Genomic DNA, 18,951 nt, shown 5'->3' with positions numbered 1-18,951 from the left:
TCAGTGTTAATCAAGTACTATTTCATTTTCCCAATATTACATTTTAGGAGGGATTTACAGAGCTGGTTTCTAGCCCTATGGAGGATGTGGTGTCACCGGGAGGTTAGATGGTGTTCACACTCTCACGCACTCACACCCTGGCAGAGTTCATTTTTAACCTGATGGCGACACCTCCGCCAGGTCTGCTGCTTCTTCCTGTGATTGTGTTGTTTGCAGTTCACACTCCATGTCTGCGCCACATAGAACTGCAGTACTGCTGGTCATGGAAGCGTCCGGTCCCAGGACAATTTAAGGCAGTGGTGCGCAGAAGACATCGTTCATACTCAAAGAGTCCGTTTGATACACACCATCATACTGTACACTTAAGACAAGTACCCTATTTTAAGGACCATAGGGTGCACCGGATTATAAGGCGCACTGTTGATGAATGGTCTATTTTCGATCTTTTTTCAAGAATAAAGTGCACCGGATTATAGGGCGCATTAAAGGCCAACTAAAATGATTTTTTTTTTTATTTAAACGGGAATAGCAGATCCATTCTATGTGTCATACTTGATCATTTTGCGATATTGCCATATTTTTGCTGAAAGGATTTAGTAGAGAAAATCGACGATAAAGTTTGCAACTTTTGCTCGCTGATAAAAAAAAGCCTTGCCTGTAGCGGAAGTAGCGTGACGTCACAGGAGCTAGTATTCCTCACAATTCCCCGTTGTTTACAATGGAGCGAGAGAGATTCGGACCGAGAAAGTGATGATTACCCCATTAATTTGAGCGAGGATGAAAGATTCGTAGATGAGGAACGTTACAGTGAAGGACTTGAGAGGCAGTGATGGACGTACCTTTTTTCGCTCTGAGCGTAACTTAGGTACAAGCTGGCTCATTGGATTCCACACTCTCCTTTTTTTATTGTGGATCACGGATTTGTATTTTAAACCACCTCGGATACTATATCCTCTTGAAAATGAGAGTCGAGAACGCGAAAATACTTTGTATTTATCTGTGATTGGATACTCACTTGGAAATCCTAAGTGAGTATCCAATCACAAGTTGTGAAAACAAGAAGGTCAAAAGTTTGCATACACTTGTAAAGAACATAATGTCATGGCTGTCTTGAGTTTCCAATCATTCCTACAACTCTTATTATTTTGTGATAGAGTGATTGGAGCACATACTTGTTGGTCACAAAAAACATTCATGAAGTTTGCTTCTTTTATGAATTTATTATGGGTCTACTGAAAATGTGAGCAAATGTGCTGGGTCAAAAGTATACATACAGCAATGTTATTAATTGCTTACATGTCCCTTGGCAAGTTTCACTGCAATAAGGCGCTTTTGGTAGCCATCCACAAGCTTCTGCTTGAATTTTTGACCACTCCTCTTGACAAAATTGTTGCAGTTCAGCTACATTTGTTGGTTTTCTGACATGGACTTGTTTCTTCAGCATTGTCCACATGTTTAAGTCAGGACTTTGGGAAGGCCATTCTAAAACCTTCATTTTTCATTGTCCCATTTACTCTCTGTAAAGCACCAGTTCCATTGGCAGCAAAACAGGCCCAGAGCATAATACTACCACCACCATGCTTGACGGTAGGAATGGTGCTCCTGGGATTAAAGGCCTCACCATTTCTCCTCCAAACATAATGCTGGATGTTGTGGCCAAACATCTCCATTTTTGTTTCATCTGACATCACATGGACAAAGATAAGACCTTCTGGAGGAAAGTTCTGTGGTCAGATGAAACTTATTATTGGAAACTCAAGACAGCCATGACATTCTGTTCTTTACAAGTGTATGCACACTTATGACCACCACTGTATTTATTTGCAAGGCCATTTTCAAGAAGGATACTAAAGAGAAACTACATCTTGTGAGAAGCTATCCCGGCAGTGAAATAGCTTGCCCGCCACTTTCACACGAATCAACCGACTACGAGCGTACCAATGGCTTATACGGCGTCGAATGGGTTCTACAAATTGTGAGTTCAAATATTTTATTTCTGAATTTTTTTCATGTTTCATTTGTTTTATACAATTCTTTTCATTTTGACAGTACCACGTCAGATATGTTTTAAGTGCTGAAACAGGTTTATTGGATGTTTAATGCGCCGAAAAACAGACCCTTTTGTACACTGTTGAATGGATTCAATACGCAGTAGTGTGCAAGTGTGTTTCTGTATAGTATCTCCAGCCGTGTCCATGTGGTGACATAAATTAGGGTATTTTTAGACTAAGTAGGACATCGCTGAAGGCCTAGGTGAGAAACGCACGGAATGACTGCATTTTATTACTTATACTGCTATTTACACTGATTGCACCACAGAGAAATGAGTGTTTGCTGTGTGCAATAATATGATTTCACCAGTAAACATCTCATAATATATTGATCTTCTTCGGCAATTAGCGCCACTTTATCCACATAACGCTCCTCTGGAGGGCAGGGGGGGGGGGGGGGGGGGTTAACTCAATTCCTGTACAGCTGTGTGTACGTTTTAGCATTACTTGACACCGGTTTGTACTGGATTTTCCACTTTTTCCTACATTGTTCCTTTCGCTGTCACTGCAATGTTCACAAACGCCGCGCTCCATGGTGGCTCCACATCCGGGTGCTGACCCGAAGTTGTGACACAGGGGGGCAAAATGCAAAAACAAACTTTAGATCACAGGATTGATTCCGAAGTACGAGTGTCTAAATGTGGCTGTGAGTGGAGGGTAAACAGAGGGGGGGATAGTATGGGAGAGAGCTTTGTGTGCACGCTGTGGTTGCCCGTTTTAATGAAGTGAATGCACGCCTGGGCGGTGCATCGATTTTATTGATGAATTCGAGTTTTTTCTTGCAGATGATTAAACACATTTTAGAAAAATCTATGTTTTTCGTCTCTCGCTCGAGCTACGGGCGCTTCCCGTCATTTCTCCAGCAGAGAGTCACACCCCCAGCTGAAACATGGCTTCCGCCAACGAGACAAGAAAGAAAAGAAAAGCAGTGGTTTGGATTTGTAACAACGGGCGCGGAACGAGTGAATGTCATTAAAACGGTTTGCGCCATCTTTTGACACTTCTTCCACCCCTGTCCTTGCACGCTAAACCGCTAACAACAAAGATGACGGGGAGAAGACGCTGTCGAAGGTGAGCCACGTAAATAAGACCGCCCACAAAATGGCGCATCCGGAAGCGACTGTCAGAAAGTGACTTGAAGATGATGTGTAAAACATCATCTATGCAACATTTTGAGCAAAGAACCACCATTACATGTTATGTAGACCACAAGGAAGTCTTTTACATTCAAAAAATAATAATAATAATAATATGACTCCTTTAATGCGCCCTATAAGACAAAGATAAGACCTTCTGGAGGAAAGTTCTGTGGTCAGATGAAAGAAAAAAATACCCAGCAATATGTTTGGAGGAGAAAAGGTGAGGCCTTTAATCCCAGGAACACCATTCCTACCGTCAAGCATGGTGGTGGTAGTATTATGCTCTGAGCCTGTTTTGCTGCCAATGGAACTGGTGCTTTACATAGAGTAAATGGGTCAATGAAAAAGGAGGATTACCTCCAAATTCTTCAGGACAACCTAAAATCATCAATCAAAATCAGGGTCTTGGGCGCAGTTGGGTGTTCCAACAGGACAATGACCCCAAACACACGTCAAAAGTGGTAAAGGAATGGCTAAATCAGGCTAGAATGAAGGTTTTAGAATGGCCTTCCCAAAGTCCTGTCTTAAACGTGTGGACAATGCTGAAGAAACAAGTCCATGTCAGAAAAGCAACACATTTAGCTGAACTGCACCAATTTTGCCAAGACGAGTGGTCAAAAATTCAAGCAGAAGCTTGTGGATGGCTACCAAAAGCGCCTTATTGCAGTGAAACTTGCCAAGGGACATGTAAGCAAATATTAACATTGCTGTATGTATACTTTTGACCCAGTAGATTTGCTCACATTTTCAGTAGACCCATAATAAATTCATAATAGAACCAAACTTCATGAATGTTTTTTTGTGACCAACAAGTATGTGCTCCAATCACTCTATCACAAAAAAATAAGAGTTGTAGAAATGATTGGCAACTCAAGACAGCCATGACATTATGTTCTTTACAAGTGTATGTACACTTTTGACCACGACTGTATATATGAAAACATATCAAAAATAGACCATTCATCTGCAGTGCGCCTTATATTCCGGAGCGCCCTACGTTCTGGAAAATATGGTATTTTTCTCCTGGCCCTTCGGTAGGTCATACAAATATCAATAATTAGCGATATCGACCGATATAAAACACTTATATTGTGATACAGTTTTCAGCCCCATGTCAGAACGGTAAAAAACAAACAATAGACCGATACGGCGTTGACCTGTGAGTTCTTTTTTTTTTACATACTAGGTGCGATCCATTCTGACAGGTGGAAGTGTTACAGTGCAAGCCTCGGCACATGTTTAATGGAGAGGTGTCGTTACCGCAAAGAGGACGTGCTCGGAATAAGCGCGGCGTGTCGACAACCTCCTTTTAAAAACAACCGAGTCGGAAACGCAGCTGGATACGGGCGTTGATGAAATGAGGGAATAAAAAGTAAACAATGTTTTAGCGCCGCTCGTAAAAAGCATAACGGAGAGGGGCAGAATGAAACGATGGTTCACCGCAGGATTTGAGGAATGAAAGTGTCTTGCTTTACGGCCGGCACTACGTCAGGCTGTTATGGTGTCACAAAAAATTTGCAAATGGCTTATAAAATGTCTGAGATAAGGTGTTAAAAAAGTTATTGGCTCCGGTTTGGGCGCAGGAAGTCAGATTAGACCAAACACGGCGATCTAAGGTCTCTGTGTTTTCTGATGACGGCGCTACATTCTGACTCTCAGACGGCCTTGAGGCTGGGATTTGGGTGGAAAGTGAGCTCAGGGTTTCATCTCTTGCGAGATCTTTGTGATACAATATCAGATGCTGCGTTCCATTTCCATGCAGATGATGCGGTCATATGTTGTTCATCCCCCTCTGCAGTGCAAAGCCTTGAACTCTTGCAGTCTGCTTTTGATGTTGTTCAGTCCCAGCCGACCCAACTTAGGCTAGTGCTAAATGCAGACAAATCGAAGGTGATGTTATTCTCGAATGGCAATTTAGGGATGTTCAATGTGAACATCCCTAAAATATTGACTGCTCATGGGGGTCGAGCTTGAGTTGGTCACAACATATAAGTACTTAGGAATTATTATTGATGAGAGGTTGTCTTTTAAAGCACACATATAAATGCTTGTGTCTAAGCTTAAAGGCCTACTGAAAGCCACTACTAGCGACCACGCAGTCTGATAGTTTATATATCAATGATGAAATCTTAACATTGAAACACATGCCAATACGGCCGGGTTAACTTATAAAGTACAATTTTAAAATTCCCACCACACTTCCGGTTGGAAATCTCCTTTGGATATGATTTATGCGCGTGACGTCATAAAATGCACGGAAGTGTTTGGGCCCTATTGGACACAATACACAAAGCTCTGTTTTCTTTGACAAAATTCCACAGTATTCTGGACATCTGTGTTGGTGAATCTTTTGCAATTTGTTTAATGAACAATGGAGGCTGCAAAGAAGAACGTTGTAGGTGGGATCGATCGGTGTATTAGCGGCTAAGTACAATACTTACAGCAACACAACAAGGACTACTTACCCTGATAGAAGACGCCTAGCTGATGCTTGCCGCCAAACCCACGGATGAAGTCCTTCGTCGCGCCGTCGATCGCTGGAACGCAGGTGAGCACGGCTGTTGATGGGAAGATGAGGGCTGGCTGGCGTAGGTGGAGCGCTAATGTTTTATCATAGTTCTGTGAGTTCCGGCTGCTAAGTTGCTAAATTAGCCTTAGCGTCGTTAGCAACAGCATTGTTAAGCCTTACCAGGCTGACAATTGTTAACCGTGTAGTTACATGTACATGGTTTAATAGTATTGTTGGTCTTCTGTCTATCCTTCCAGTCAGGGGTTTATTTATTTTGTTTCTATCTTCATTTGAGAACGATGCTAGCACGTTAGCTCAGTAGCTAAGTGTGTCACCGATGTATTGTCTTGGAGATAAAAGTCACTTTAAATGTCCATTTCGCGTGCTCAACTCTCATTTTCAAGAGGATATAGTATCCGAGGTGGTTTAAAATACAAATCCGTGATCCACAATAGAAAAAGGAGAGAGTGTGGAATCCAATGAGCCAGCTTGTACCTAAGTTACGGTCAGAGTGAAAAAAGATACGTCCATCACTGCCTCTCTAGTCCTTCACTGTAACGTTCCTCATCTACGAAACTTTCATCCTCGCTCAAATTAATGGGGTAATCGTCACTTTCTCGGTCCGAATCTCTCTCGCTCCATTGTAAACAAAGCGGAATTGTGAGGAATACTAGCTCCTGTGACGTCACGCTACTTCCGCTACAGGCAAGGCTTTTTTTATCAGCGAGCAAAAGTTGCGAACTTTATCGTCGATTTTCTCTACTAAATCCTTTCAGCAAAAATATGGCAATATCGCGAAATGATCAAGTATGACACATAGAATGGATCTGCTATTCCCGTTTAAATTTAAAAAAATCATTTCAGTAGGCCTAAATTGGGTTTCTTTTTTAGAAATAAGTCTTGTTTTTCCCTAAAAGTTAGGAAACATCTGATCTGATCCGCCTTTATTCCTTTCTTTGATTATGGAGACTTGTTTTTTATGAATGCACCTGGCACTTACTTGAAGAAACTACACACTGTATATCACTGTGCCTTACGTTTTATTACTGGTTGTGTAAATCTTGTCCGCCATTGCACTTTGTATGCAAAGGCAAACTGTCCATCTTTAACTGCCCGAAGACTTTCTCGATGGATAGTTTTTATGTATAAATGTTTTCTTGGACTTGTCCCCACCTATCTGTGTAAGAGACTCCAGTCATCACAGGATGTCCTCCGCATGTTGGTTCCTAGAGCCAACAGAGAACTTGGTAAACAATCATTCAGTTAAGAAATGACATCCAGAAAGATCTGAGGCTACCAGAATTGATCACTTTGGGGGAGTTTAACTCCATTTTAGAAGATCGAGAGACCAGTTCTCCTGGGAAATGTACTTGCTTTTAAATGTAATCATTGCAAATTATTTTTGACCTGTTGTGGTATGACTGCTGTTGTTCTGTCGTATTGTCTTGTTGTAATTGTTATTGTAACATTTTTTGTGCCGCCTTCATTGTCAGGTCGCTCTTGAAAAAGAGATTTTAATCTCAATGAGTCTTTACCTGGTTGAATAAAGGAAATTGATTGACTGAATTGAGAACGCCCGATGTGGATCGGAGGCGACCGGCGCTGGCGGTTGAGGTGGAAGACGGCGTGATGGAGTGTTCAGAAGGGGCGCACAATAACCTTGAGCTTTCACTTGGGAATATCGACGAAACAATATGTGCACACCTATCATCAGTCCCGGCATAAATCACCATCGCCCCGCTGGACTCGGAATCGAGTGGCTGTCAGTGGGTGGCGGCGCCGGGAGGAGGGCCAAAGGGGAAGACCCGCTCCACCAAATAATTGCACATGTCAGGCGAAAACAGCAGGTTGAGAATTTCAAGCAAAAGCTTTGCAGATAGTCTATCAGGCCGACTTCGTACTTCATCCTAAGTGGCCTCGGGTTCCACAGTGCAGGGTTCGTACGGGTGCTTAAAAACCTTGAGAATCCTTGGATTTTAATGTTGTGGTAACACTTTAGTATGGGGAACATATTCACCATTAATTAGTAGCTTTTTAAAGTAACAAATACTTAATTTAGAGTTATTTGGACACTAGGGGAACATATAAGGGTTAGGGTTAAGGTTACTAATGTGGTACTCTTGTTTTGTTCTGTATATTGTACAGTTTTTTGTATATTGTTTTGTATATTGTACAGGATTGCTTATTGTTTTTATTGGATAATAGGCTGTTTATTTCAATTCTTATTTTTTATCTTTATTACTTATGTGATTTAATTTTATTCCATATTTGTTTCCACTACCGCACCTTAAATTGGAGTCCTTAATCTCGTTATATGCAAATATAATGACAAAGTCCATTCTATTCTATTCTAATCAGCAATAATTCTGAGGTTATTGAGGGAAGACTCTTAGTTAATGGCTTACTGGTTGTATAATAAGGCCATGCAGAATAAGGCATTAATAAGTACTTAATTATGACTAATTAAGAGCCAATATGATACTAATTTGCATGTTAATAAGCAACTAATTAATGGTGATTATGTTCCCCATACTAAAGTGTTACCAATGTGTTTTCAAGGTTTGAAAAATGCTTGAATTTTGGGTGAAGTGCTTGTAAATGCTTGGAAATAATCATCATATTTCTCGGCAGTCTGACTCAATAAGCTAATTATAAAATGAAAATTATCTGTTGGCTTTGCACGAGCCCTTACATTATGTTGTTGTCCTCTCCGAACTCAGTTTGTAAACGATCAATGAGTCCATACAAAGCCAGGTGCCGGAGATTCAAGAAATACACGGCAGACTTACCCGTGTAAAAATTTGTCCGAGGAGAGGGGACCTTCAACGCTGGTTTAGTGTGGCTGAAACGGGGCTTAGGCTAAATAATTATTCGTTTAAGGAGTTAAACGAATTAGTGTGGACATGGCCTCAGTGTCGTGACTTGGAGAAGATACAATTTCCGTCCCCGTTTATTGTGTTTTTATTGGTCGTCTTCAAAGTAATGAACCTTCCGATACAATTTCTTAAATTTTGATTCGCCGAAAGTTTTATCAATCACAAATAGTGCCTCAGTTTGCACTCGGACCAGTTTATCGCGAGGGGCTGTCGAAAGAAAGACTTCATGGTAAACACTAAGGTGAGTGTAAAGTCAACCTTTTTAACTTCATCCTGTGCCATGGCTCCAGTAAATGACTTGTTTTAGTCTTTGTGAGTCCATGGAAACTTCACTTTTATCTCCCGCTGGATCGACATCGTTCGAGGATGGAGACAGGCTAGCTGTTAGCTTCAAGATAACCAGCACCCGACCAGACTCCTCTACCCCAAAAACATACTTTGCAGGTCAACAAACATGGCAAATATGTGCCTTTTGAGGTGTTAATGTGTGAGGAGTGTTGAAAAGGAGTCTCTTGGAGAAGTGGCTGACAAGTTAGCAAGTGACGTCATCACCGTCATTGTTTACTGAAGCAGAGATGCTGACTGTGCGTTATGATAAACGCTCTGCTTCTTATCCATAGACTTATCAGATTAAATGTATATATATTCTATAGCAGGGGTGTCAAAAGTGTGGCCCGGAGGCCATTTGCGGCCCACAGCTAATGTTTTAAAGGCCCACGGCACATTCTAAAAATACTATTAAAAAACTACAGGTAGTGGTAAAGTTTAGATCCATTAAGGAAAGAAGAAAGTGAATGAATGTTTATGACTGAATACATTTACGTATGCATAACATTTTTTACTGTTTTATTTATTTTTTTATGAATTAAGTAACATTTATACGCTCCTGTACTTGGTATCATTACAGTGGATATTAGGTGTATATCCACCACACTGCAAAAAGTCAGTGTTCAAAAACAAGAACAAATAAATAAAAATAAGGGGTATTTTATTTGAACTACACAAAAAAATCTGCCAATAGAACAAGAAAATTCAGCTTGTCAAGACTTTCCAAAACAAGTAAAATTAGCTAACCTCAATAAACCCCAAAATACCTTAAAATAAGTATATTTTCACTAATAACAAGTGCACTTTTCTTGGTAGAAAAAAAATTAGACCGTTTTGCTCAAGAAGTTGACAAATATTCTTAAACCATTATCTTGACACAATGATATGCGCTCGGCATCATGATTTTTTTTTTCATGCTTAAAAGTAAGAAATTATTACTTTAAAAAAGTAGTTTTATACTTGTGCATGTTAATGACACAGCTTTGCAACAGTTGATATTCTAGTTTCAAGCATGTTTTACTCAATATAGCTCATCAAATCTCAGCAACAAGCTGTAATACCAAAACCCTTAAAACAAGTAAAACACTAACATAAAATCTGCTTAGTGAGAAGAATTATCTTAGCAGACAGAAAATAACCAAATATCACCCTTATTTGAGATATTTAAACTTACTTAGATTTCAGTTTTTGCAGTGCAAGGTCTGCTTTACAAAATGAGCAAGGTATTCTTTATCCGGCTTAGTGTAGACATAGCCCAAGTTGCACTTGTTTTTGTGTTTGCAAAAATGCAATAATGCCAGACCGAGGCCCGCCTTTTCCAACGGACTGGGGTCAGTGACTTCAGGTAAAGTATGAATTGCCAAGTGCGAGTACGCATTTTAATCCTCAACTGCCGACATGCTTTGAATCTCTTTAGTTCCAAGCGAAAGCGACTCCCAGTGATCCCTGGGAGATTTAGAGCCCGGCCTCAAGACGCTGATGATTGCGTTTAAAGGACCGGCTTCCCTTCTCACAACCTGTCCTTTCTCATCCTTCCTCCGGGCCGGCCGTGATCCACTTATCTGGTCTTGTTATCTGTCCCCCGCACTAACGACTAAATAAAAGGTGATGTCCTACCTGCAGCCTTTGGCCCGACCCAGTAGAGTCATTTTCCTTAATCTCTTTGAGTCGTCCCCGGGATGGATGATAGTAGTCAGCTCGCAGGAAGGTTTTTGGCTCTCTCCTCGCTTTTAGCAAACAACAAATCCAGTTTGCTCTTAGGACTCGCTTAAACAAACAAGACAAGCCATCAACAACACAACGCGGGGCTTCATGGAAATGTTTGCCCACGTGAAAAAAAAAAAAAAATGCCGTTTTTTATATTTTATTTATTTATCTGTCAGACTAGATAGCGTACACATACTAAAGTTAGTGCTTGGCATGGAAAATAACTCTTAATTGCCTTCACTGTGACCATAATTGACCTTATAGTTTAACAAGCAAGCACATATATCATATTCAGACGTTGCCTGTGCACATTTTTATGGTAACTTGTTTTTTTTCTATCTGTTTTTATTACATCTTACTGTGTTTTGGTGGTGAAAAGTGACAGAGCTGCAGGAGTAGTCGACTAGATAGAGCGTACATTATTGTTATGTGGCTCTCATCTGCATTTAAAAAGCCAGCTCACTCTTGACCGTTAATCTCTCGCGGGAATTACTTACTCAAATGTCTGAAAAGTGTTTGTTTTAGTTTTTTCCAGCTCATTTTAGTGTTTTAAAGTGTGTGCTTTGAGCACATTTTATGACTCTTGACAATTCTCCCCAATGGTTAGAACGACCACTGTTTAATATGTTTGTGTGTATGCTTCACTGATGAGACTATTTGGTGAACATCGTTTTGTCCTACTTATTTCGGCGGTCCTTGAACTCCCCACAGTGTGGACTGTGACGCAACAGTTTGTTTATATGTACAATTTTCCACTCCTTTGTCTCATTTTGTCCACCACAAGTTTTATGCTGTGCGTGAATGCACAAAAGTGCGCTTTGTTGATGTTGACTTGTCAGAGTGCTAATCAGGCATATTTGGTCACATGCTAACATGCTATTTAGGCTAGCTGTATATACATATTGCATCATTATGCCTCATTTGTAGGTATATTTGAGATAATTAAATGTCCTTTACTTATGTCCTCTGTGTGTTTGATTTATATTTGCAGGCATCGTGACATTAGCGTACAAGTTGTTAAGCACCTCAGCTAATTGTTATGATTTAGGTTGCGAGAAAGAACTCCGATTGTGAACCTCCCCACCGCTAGTTGACGTGGCAAAAGGTATAGCGAGTGAATCTCGTAATCCAATCGTACTCGCGAGCATGAGCTTTGTAGCTACAGCAGACGTTGACGCAACTTGAACTGTTTTCGTAACGGTGCTGACAATAAGAAGTGGATGGTGTTCATTGAATTAAAGAAATAAATCATCCTAAACTTGACCAAGTGTGTTGCCAACTTGGTACAGCAGTCGGTGCCTATCACTGCTAGTCTGCACTATATTGAAGCAGAATGAGTTAACAATAATAATAATAATAAATGTCACGTTGTGTAAATGGTAAATAAAAACGGAATACGATGATTCGCAAATCCTTTTCAACTTATATTCAATTGAATAGACTGCAAAGACAAGATACTTAACGTTCGAACTGGAAAACTTTATTTTTTGCAAACATTAGCTCATTTGGAATTTGATGCCTGCAACATGGTTAAAAAAAGTTGGCACAAGTGGCAAAAAAGACTGAGGAAGTTGAGGAATGCTCATCAAAGACTTATTTGGAACATCCCACAGGTGAACAGGCTAATTGGGAACAGGTGGGTGCCATGATTGGGTATAAAAGCAGCTTCCATGAAATGCTCAGTCATTCACAAACAAGGATGGGGCGAAGGTCACCACTTTGTCAACAAATGACTGAACAAATTGTCCAACAGTTTAAGAACAACATTTGTCAACGAGCTACTGCAAGGAATTTAGGGATTTCACCATCTACGCTCCGTAATATCATCAAAAGGTTCAGAGAATCTGGAGAAATCGCTGCACGTAAGCCATGATATTACAGACCTTGGATCCCTCAGGTGGTACTGCATCAAAAAGCGACATCAGTGTGTAAAGGATATCACCACATGGGCTCAGGAACACTTCATAAAACCACTGTCAGTAACTACAGTTGGCCGCTACATCTGTTAAGTGCAAGTTAAAACTCTACTATGCAAAGCGAAAGACATTTATCAACAGCACCCAGAAACGCCGCCGGCTTTGCTGGGCCCGAGCTCATCTAAGATGGACTGATACAAAGTGGAAAAGTGTTCTGTGGTCTGACGAGTCCACATTTCAAATTGTTTTTGGAAACTGTGGACGTCGTGTCCTCCGGACCAAAGAGGAAAAGAACCATCCAGATTGTTCTAGGCGCAAAGTTGAAAAGGCAGCATGTGTGATGGTATGGGGGTGTATTAGTGCCTAAGACATGGGTAACTTACACATCTGTGAAGGCACCATTAATGCTGAAAGGTACATACAGCTTTTGGAGCAACATATGTTGCCATCCAAGCAATGTTATCATGGACGCCCCTGCTTATTTCAGCAAGACAATGCCAAGCCACGTGTCACAACAGTGTGGCTTCATAGTAAAAGAGTGTGGGTACTAGACTGGCCTGTCTGTAGTCCAGACCTGTCCCCCATTGAAAATGTGTGGTGCATTATGAAGCCTAAAATACCACAAAAGAGACCCCCGGACTGTTGAACAACTTAAGCTGTACATCAAGCAAGAATGGGAAATAATTCCACCTGAAAAGCTTCAAAAATATGTCTCCTCAGTTGTTAAAAGGAAAGGCCATGTAACACAGTGGTAAAAATGCCACTGTGCCAACTTTTTTGCAATGTGTTGCTGCCATTATTTGCAAAAAAAAAAAAAAATTCTAGTGTGAACATTAAATATCTTGTCTTTGCAGTCTATTCAATTGAATATACATTGAAACGGATTTGCAAATCATTGTATTTTGTTTTTATTTACGAATTACACAACATGCCAACTTCACTGGTTTTGGGTTTTGTAATATCCAAAAGCAGGACATTTATCCATGATATTATGGATTAGCTGCTGATGGTGTGCTTGACGGGGGAAGTAGATACCCTAGAAATCCGCTCTTTAAGGTAAATGCTGTACATTATTATTACGTTACTTCATACAACTACTACTGTTGTTTGTAGTAAAATATATTGTTTGTTTTTATACAATATTCTTTGTACAAACATTTGTTTGCATGTTAAAATTGCAAAAACAAAACAAATCTTTATTTATTTATTATTTTATTCCTGGAATAAACACTCCAGTTTGACTCCTCTTTGCATAATGGATAATTATAACTCGTGAAAATGCACGGTGCTCAGTTTTGATTGACACTGAGGTGGTCATTCAATGACACAGCAAAACCTCAAAGGTTGAATGTGCAACATTTGAAGCACTATTTAAAGAAAGGATTTGTTCCACGGTTAGATGGATTCAATCATGAAACTATTTTTTTTTACTACTCCATGTCAAATAGTCAACTATTCTAAGGCAATTACCAACTGTAGTCAGTGTGTGTTTGTGTACTGTGCATGGTCATTTATACACAATTCTAGTGTTATATGACTGATATAACACTTCAGCATCCTAATGGAGCATTTTTTTTAAAATGATTAAAAATGGAAAAAAAATGGATTTTTTGTTTTGTTTTAGTATGTAACACAATTACACATTTATTTGAAAACGTGAGTATTGTACCACCATAACTCAAAGATCAATGGACATAAATTAGTAAGGAATTAAACAGGTGAAATGATATTAATAGTAACAACAACCAATTTAAATACCAATAGCAATATGAAAAAAAGCGATACATCTCAGTTTTTCCATTTAATTGTATTTATTAGATTTATTTTTTTTACCTTTTACATTTATTTTATCACCATAGAGTGTGTACTTTTGTTTCATAAATAACGTGTACTAAAATGCAAAAAATGTACTGGTGCAATACATTTGCAACTTCCTCACAGTTACATTTCTCAAAACAAAAAAAATCTAACAAGAACACCACCGGCTATTTTATGTTACCATTAGGGGCTTAAGAAGAATTTTAAGAACAATTTCTCTTGTGAATCAATAAAGTTTGTCTAAGTCTATGTCTTAACAGAACAATTTTCTTTGACAATTGTCTATATTTTACAAAGTTCATGTAATAAAATGTTTTACCGTGCCGTGAGAGGGCGGGATATACTGTGTAAAATACTTTGGAAAGTTGGCGTCCTCTAAACATCTGTGTAAAAGTGCAAACATAGCCATTTTGTAAATATATTATTAAGTGCTTAAAGTACATTATGCTTGTGTAAGGTAATTTTTCGAAACCTTTATTTTGTTAACGCAGTCAGAGCGGATGTTATTGTGAAGGGGGGAAGTGTGCAATAGGAGCCTCTCAAGTTGCGAGGGCTGTCCTGTTTGTACATCGATCTTACATGGATGATGTCGTTCACAACAACACATGCAGATGAGATGTGATGTGGGTGTATGGATTGTTCTTGCTAGCTTTCGATTCCCAGGTTAGTTGCAGTTTTAAGTGGCCGTCGTTTAGTTCATGAGGGGCGATTGATTGAGTGTTTCAGGGATGAATGAGTGGTCCAGGACCCGTTATTTTACCAGTCAAATGTTCCTTCTCCTCACAGTGGAAGCATTTCACTCACATTTACCGTATTTTCCGGACTATAAGGCACATTTAAAATCTTTTTTTTTTCTCAAAACTCGACAGTGCGTCTTATAAACCTGTGCGCCTAATGTAAGGAATACGTTTTGTTGAGCTTACCCACCTCGAAGCTATTTTATTTGGTACATGGTGTAATGATAAGTTTGACCAGTAGATGGCAGTCAAACATAAGAGATACGTGTAGGCTACGTTATGATGGCAATATGACTCAAGTAAACAACACCAACATTTTATATGTTCCATGGAAAATATAGAACATTACACGCGGCGCTCAAAAATCTATCAAAATGTTTTAGTACGACTTTGGTAAGCTATGAAGCCACACCGCTTAATGGATCGTACTGCGCTTCAACATAGGAGTATTATTATGGTGTGTGTATAAGGTAAGACATATTATCTGGCGTTTTGTTTCGCAATATTATGCAAAAGCAACTTTTCCTAACCTCTGGTACCTGCTGATCTGTATTTGGGATCTGCATAAATTCTGAAAAATTGCGCATGTCCGCCTTTGTAGTCTGTGCCGTAGTTGATAAGCTTCTTCTTTTTCTCTATCTTCTTGTTATGTGACATTCATCCTCCTCTTTTGGCATTTCTAATATTAAAGTAGTGTAAAGTCCTTACTTATATGTCAGTAAACTCGCCATGAAAGCGCTAAAACATACCGGTGTAGTGAGTTTACATTATTCACCCAAAGAACTTTAGTTATTAGAGTTCCGGTCGGACGGTTTTACACGGGACACATTTCCGGTGTTGTTGTTGTTTCCGGATGAGGAGATGCTGCTCCGTTATTGATTGAAGTAAAGTCTGAATGTCATTAAAACAGTTAGCGCCATCTTTTGACACTTCTTCCACTCCCGTCCTTGCACGCTACACCGCTACAACAATGATGACGGGGAGAAGGCACTGCCGAAGGGGAGCCACGTAAATAAGACCGCCCACAAAACGGGGCATCCGGAAGCCACTGTCAGAAAGCGGCTTGAAGATGATCTGTAAAACATCATCTATGCAACATTTTGAGCAAAGAACCACCATTACATGTTATGTAGACCACAAGGAAGTCTTTTACATTTAGAAAAATAAATAAATAATATGACTCCTTTAATGAGTCCTATAATCCGGTGCGATGCGCCTTATATATGAAAAAATATCAAAATTAGACCGTTCTTCGGCAGTGCGCCCTATGGTCCGGAAAATACGGTACATCGATCTTACATTGATGATGTCGTTCACGACAACACAAGCAGATGAGATGTGATGTGGGTGTATGGATTGTTTTTGCTAGTTTTCGCTTCCTAGGTTAGTTGTTTATTTAAGTGGCTGTCGTTGTTTAGTTCAGGAGGGGCGATTGATTGAGTGTTTCAGGGATGAATGAGTGGTCCAGGACCCGTTATTTTACCAGTCAAATGTTCCTTCTCCTCACAGTGGAAGCATTTCAATCACATTTATGTCAATTTCCCTGATATTGATATGAGTTTTCTGTTGATTTCTCCTCTCCATGTGAGTGCGCCTTTTGTTTATATTGAATAATGTTATTTTACTCACCCTCTGCCTCGGATCAATAAATCCTTGAAGTCACACTGCAGCGCTGGGATGAATGAGCGGTCCAGGACCTGTTGTTTTACCAGTCAAACATTCCTTCTCCTCACAGTGGCAGCATTTCACTCACATTTATGTCGATTTCCCTGACAATCTGCGTTTAACGGTTTTATCGGACAATTATGTGATCCGTCCGCGTTTAATGCGGGAATTCTATGGCCTTGCTTTTTTTGTTGTTGAGTTTAGTGATTATTGATGGTGAGAAGCCAACATTGAGATTAAAATTCAATTGATTGTCCAGCCCTAGTCCGTGGTCATGGCCGCTCCAGCACGCAGAGTGCAGACAGGTAGACAACGGATTCTCTTGACATTGTCTTCGCTTGAATAGTCATGATGACATTTGAAGGCCTTTTTAGCCACAAACGCTGCGTGGATGCTCATTGCATTCAGTGCCGCTCGTCCTGGCGGAGTCGTTCCCTCCAAATAGATCCAAGCATCGGAATGGAGGCTTTGTGGGAAGGTCGTGTCGCTCACAAGTGGGTCGTCTTGAGCTTCGCAGCGTTCCAGCAGGTCATGTGAGCAAGAGCCAAAGTAGCCTCTTGGAAGAGAAGCGAGGCTTCAAGTTGGTCCGCGGCCAACGTGGTCGCCGGTGTCGACAGGGTGGCGCTCCTCAAGATGCTTTCAAGTTATTTTGACGGCATCTTCTGCTGCCAAACGCACATTCCTCCTGCGATTCCACGCTCCTCTTTCATTTCAGGCCGCTGCCAGAAGCATCGGCTGTCTCCGCAGCAGACGACTCACTTTTGTTGTGCAGGAACAAGCAAACAGGAACGCTGGTTTATTTTAACATGAGGTCTGGCGTGTGAGCACCTTGACAGGGGGTGGTGGAGATGTGAACACCGTACCCTGAAGGGTTTCTCTTCAAAGGCTACTTCAGTCTGAGGAAAATTACACTATATTGCCAAAAAGTATTTGGCCGGCCATCCAAATGATGAGAATCAGGTGTCCTAATCACTGGGCCCGGCCACAGGTGTATACAATTAAGCACTTAGGCATGGAGACTGTTTCTACAAACATTTGTGAAAGAATGGGCCGCTCTCAGTGATGTCCAGCGTGGAACTGTCATAGGATGCCACCTGTGCAACAAATCCAGTCGTGAAATTTCCTCGCTCTTAAATATTCCAAAGTCAACTGTCTGCTTTATTATAAGAAAATGGAAGAGTTTGGGAACAACAGCAACTCAGCCACCAAGTGGTAGGCCACGTAAACTGACAGAGAGGGGTGAAGCGCATAGTGCAAAGACTTTCTGCACAGTCAGTTGCTACAGAGCTCCACACTTCATGTGACCTTCCAATTAGCCCACGTACAGTACGCAGAGAGCTTCATGGAATGGTTTTCCATGGCCAAGCAGCTGCATCTAAGCCATACATCACCAAGTCCAATGTAAAGCGTGGGATGCAGTGGTGTAAAGCACGTCGCCACTGGACTCTAGAGCAGTGGAGACGCCTTCTCTGGAGTGATGAATCACACTTTTCCATCTGGCAATCTGATGGACCAGTCTGGGTTTGGAGGTTGCCAGGAGAACGCTGCATTTCGGACTGCATTGTGCCGAGTGTGAAATTTGGTGGAGGAGGAATTATGGTGTGTGGTTGTTTTTCAGGAGTTGGGTTTGGCCCCTTAGTTCCAGTGAAAGGAACTTTGAATGCTCCAGGATACCAAAACATTTTGGACAATTCCATGCTCCCAACCTTGTGGGTACAGTTTGGAGCGGGCCCTTCCTCTTCCAACATGACTGTGCACCAGTGCACAAAGCAAGGTCCATAAACAAGTTAAAGTTAAAGTACGATTGATTGTAAAGACATGGATGACAGATTATGGCGTGGATGAACTTGACTAGCCTGCACAGAGTCCTGACTTGAACCTGATAGAACACCTTTGGGATGAATTACAAGAGAGACTGAGAGCCAGGCCTTCTCCACCAACATCAGTGTGTGACCTCACCTAGTGTGTGTGTATGTGTGTGTGTGTGTGTAAATATGTAATCGTATATATGTTTATTTGCATGTATATACTTATATATATATATATAATGTGCATGTGTATATAGGTATACATGTATAGATGGATGTGTACATATATGTATGTATGTATATATATATATATATATATATACAAAACAATATGTACCTGGACACATGAGGACTTTAAATATGAAGTGAAGTGAATTACATTTATATAGCGCTTTTTC

At 40.5% G+C, this 18,951-nt stretch overlaps 1 protein-coding gene and 1 long non-coding RNA gene across 2 annotated transcripts in view; one reads left to right on the top strand and one right to left on the bottom strand.

Annotated features, from left to right (window-relative positions):
- si:dkey-237h12.3 (teneurin-3) overlaps window positions 1–18,951 on the top strand; it is a 581,230-nt gene that overhangs the window by 271,394 nt on the left and 290,885 nt on the right.
- On the bottom strand, window positions 6,732–17,602 carry LOC133644921 (uncharacterized). Its single transcript, XR_009824851.1, has 3 exons — window positions 16,710–17,602; window positions 10,520–10,669; window positions 6,732–6,925 (listed from the first exon to the last, which is right to left on the bottom strand). It is a non-coding gene; the product is annotated as an uncharacterized LOC133644921 (long non-coding RNA).

This window comes from Entelurus aequoreus, linkage group LG28 (genome assembly GCF_033978785.1).
Source record: "Entelurus aequoreus isolate RoL-2023_Sb linkage group LG28, RoL_Eaeq_v1.1, whole genome shotgun sequence".
Lineage (NCBI taxonomy): Eukaryota > Metazoa > Chordata > Actinopteri > Syngnathiformes > Syngnathidae > Entelurus > Entelurus aequoreus.
The sequence above is the reverse complement of the archived record's forward strand: the minus strand, read 5'-3'. Positions and strand labels throughout refer to the sequence as shown.